Source organism: Camponotus floridanus, unplaced genomic scaffold (genome assembly GCF_003227725.1).
Source record: "Camponotus floridanus strain SB8 unplaced genomic scaffold, Cflo_v7.5 scaffold384, whole genome shotgun sequence".
NCBI classification, from domain to species: Eukaryota; Metazoa; Arthropoda; class Insecta; order Hymenoptera; family Formicidae; genus Camponotus; species Camponotus floridanus.
In genome coordinates this window covers 68,847-72,418 of record NW_020229530.1, presented here as the reverse complement: position 1 = coordinate 72,418, position 3,572 = coordinate 68,847, and the positions used below count along the sequence as shown (strand labels likewise).

At 31.5% G+C, this 3,572-nt stretch overlaps 1 long non-coding RNA gene across 1 annotated transcript; it reads right to left on the bottom strand.

Annotated features, from left to right (window-relative positions):
• Window positions 1–288: 288 nt before the first annotated feature.
• LOC112638839 lies at window positions 289–2,072 on the bottom strand. The gene is made up of 3 exons (XR_003123185.1): window positions 1,857–2,072; window positions 703–865; window positions 289–391 (listed from the first exon to the last, which is right to left on the bottom strand). It is a non-coding gene; the product is annotated as an uncharacterized LOC112638839 (long non-coding RNA).
• Between the last annotated feature and the right edge of the window lie 1,500 nt (window positions 2,073–3,572).

Genomic DNA, 3,572 nt, shown 5'->3' with positions numbered 1-3,572 from the left:
GCAAACAATAAATTAATTCATTCTGTTGATAAGCCGGATTAATCGCGACAACGATTAATCCCACCCTCGATGCACTCAGGGAAGTTATGAACCATTCGAGATCATTCGGACCCAAATGCCCAGCCGATCGCCCTTCTTCATTCCTAATTTCTTGAGGCCCGCAGCAAAAGCGTCAACCCGTCGAAGAAGGTCGGAGAACGTTAATCGAATATTTTGATGGATCGAAACGATACAAGTTTGTTCGGGCCACGTTGCAACAGCTTCGCCGAGTGTTTGCCCGACGTTTTGTCCGACAATGGAAATTCGCCGGGATTATACATATGAGCAACTTTGATTGCTTGTGAAAGATTAGCTTTCGTTTGGATGTTAGACTTGCGATGTTGACATCGTCCTGCAATTGCAATTAATCGCAACGTAAATCTATACACGATCGTTTTTCAAATCATACATATCTTTGAATTTTAGATATTTTCTATATCTTTTCTTTTATAGTTTCCTTTATTAAATTTTTATGTAACTAATCTTCGTATTAAGATAATAGCCATTAAAATAACGGTACAGACGTTTTAAAAATAACAATATATGAATTATATTGGCGCATTCTTCAGTATAGTGAGGTGATTATATAAAATAGTAAACATATAATAATAGAACGAACTTTAAAGTTGCATCTTTATTTGTTCTATTGATTTATTCACTTACCTTCAAAATTAGTGTGTGATATAGAAAGACATCGTAAATAGCTGTGACGATTTACAATTCTAAACATAATAGATCGTGAAATCGAGTTACACAGAGAAAGCATCTTTCCAATGAAGTAGTTACTTGTATCGCGTAAACAAGTACAAAACCCTGCAGTTGTATACTAAAACAGAAAAATAACATAAAAACATAAAAAATTTATTGTTATCATGTTTTATCTGGTTTACGCTTAATATCTGGTTTACGCTTTTATCTGGTTTACGCTTTAATTATCTGGTTTACGCTGGTTACGCGTATCTGGTTTTATCTGGTTTTATCTGGTTTTATCTGGTTACATTAAAATAATCTATATTTATAATTAGTGTTATCTCTTTTCTAATATTAGACATATGTGAAATCTTATATGAAATCTTATATGAAATCTTATATTATTTAGATTATTGTTCAATGTACTTGGCTTTAATGTATTTGGCTAATTAATCATTGATTTCATATTTAGTTTTGATTTTTTTCAGGAAAATTATATATTTAGGAAAATTATTATATATATTTTTGAGAGAAAATTTTTATTATAAAGGTATTCACATTATAATACATATAATTTTACAAAGTTTGCGAATTATATACCTGTAATTAATTTCAATTATAGAAATATGAGAATTATAATACGATCCGAACACGCAAGTTTTTGTAAATTGTTTTGGTCTTAATTTTTTTAATTCGAAATTTACTTGGATATATATATATATATATATATATATATATATATATATATATATTATTATTATAGATATAAGAAATATTTCTGTGTAACTATGTTTGTGTCTACGCAGGCAAATGTAATAAATGTCTACGTAACTATAATTATGATTGCGCAGTAAAATATGTAAATTTCCACACACACACACACACACACACACACACACACACACACACACACACACACACACGCACGCACGCACGCACGCACGCACGCACGCACGACGCACGCACGCACGCACGCACGCACGCACGCACACATATATATATAATTATAAATTATACAAATATATATTCCACAAAATGATAACTGTCTATTCTCTTTATTAATATAATATGTCAAAATATATTATGTCTAATCTAAATAGAAATGAGAAAAATTTTACAATATTTACCTTTTGATTGATAAATCACAGTTTACTTGGCGATCGTTAAGTGTCACAAATCTGAGTTTTTTTTTACTAATCAATGCATTCGGCGTTGCAACGCTACTGTGTCGCTTGATAATAATTTTTAATAATATGTCACTTGTCTTCTATTTTTTTAAACAAGTAATTTTAACGTGTCACTTCTTTTCCTTACACTATTCCGCACTATACTTTAATAAATGTATCTTTTATACGTACATACATATACATAAATTTTAATAAATTATCTTTCATATGTACGTACACATACATATACATATCACATGTATGTGCGCACATGCGCACATATGATTTTGTCACTTAAAGCATTGTACATATCGAAGCAATAATCATATATGCAGCGATGTGAACGCCGCTTGAGTGACAAATTCGCTTTGCGTGTGTGCGTGTGAGCATATGCACGTGAGACTACTGGAAATGAAGGAAAACGAGAAATGTCACAATTCTGATATTCGATCATCATTTCTCAGGATTGACTGCATCGATTTTGTTCAAACAAGTCGCAATCGAAAGCATTTATTCACGCCGTTTTATAATAAAAGTGTCATTAGATTTTTGATTACGGCTTTAGTTTATTAAATATCTTAACCGAAAGTTTATTTGACGCGAAATTCCGGATAAGGTACTTGGTAGCGCCGCGTCGAGAGCAGTGACTCCCAACTCAATACGTGGAACTTAATGCTTGGACTTGTTTTTTATGTACTTGGCGTCGCGACGCTACCACGTCGCTTGATATTGTAGTTGTCATCTCAAAAAAATATAATTATTTAATTCTACTTTAAGAAAATTACAATCTTTGATTTAAAATATTATTTCCTATTTAACATTGTTTCAACATTCTTTCCACTGAAGAAAATTAAATCTTAAATCATAAGAATATATTTTTCTTGATTGAACTATATAAAATGGCTTCATTAAGCAAGTAATTATTCAAGCAATTATATTTTTTCTTTAATTAACGCATATATATAATATAATCTCATTTTAAGATTTCCATATTAAAACTAAAGATATTTTCGAAACAATAATGTTCTTTTTTTGTGTGCACGTATATCATCCACCTACCTATATCCGCCAAGTAGCTACCGGATATCCATTAGATATACACGTATTTCACATGTCTACATTCACACACAAAAAATACAGAACATTAAATTTTAGCACAATTTTTTAACATCTTTGAATAATTAGCCACAACAAGCAAAAAATCACTTCATCTAAGGCAGTATAAGACCACGGCACAAATTTAACGAGTTGTGGCTTATCGGTCAAAGAGCGCAGATTATTATAGCCGCATTTTCTCTAGCTTTTGCGAGGAACTCCAGAACTCTATATAAATTAAGTCAGATGGTTAATTTTTTTTGGCGAATTCCGTCATACATGTATCCATATACAGAACATTGAACAAATATCCATCTAAAAATAAATATCAATATACATGTAATAAATGACGGCAATGATCTTTACGGACGAAGCTTCTGTTTGGGGATATATTACCATTCGACGTTCCTGGTCAATAGATGGTCCTTGGCCAATAGATTAATACAACGGACCGTTAAACACCCTGTAAAAGTTCATCTTTGGGGCTGCTTTTCAAAACAGGGTTTTGGGAGCATTACATCTGTTTACATACAATTTAAATGCTCCGAAAATGCTTAATATTTATGAAAAGTGTTTGTTGCC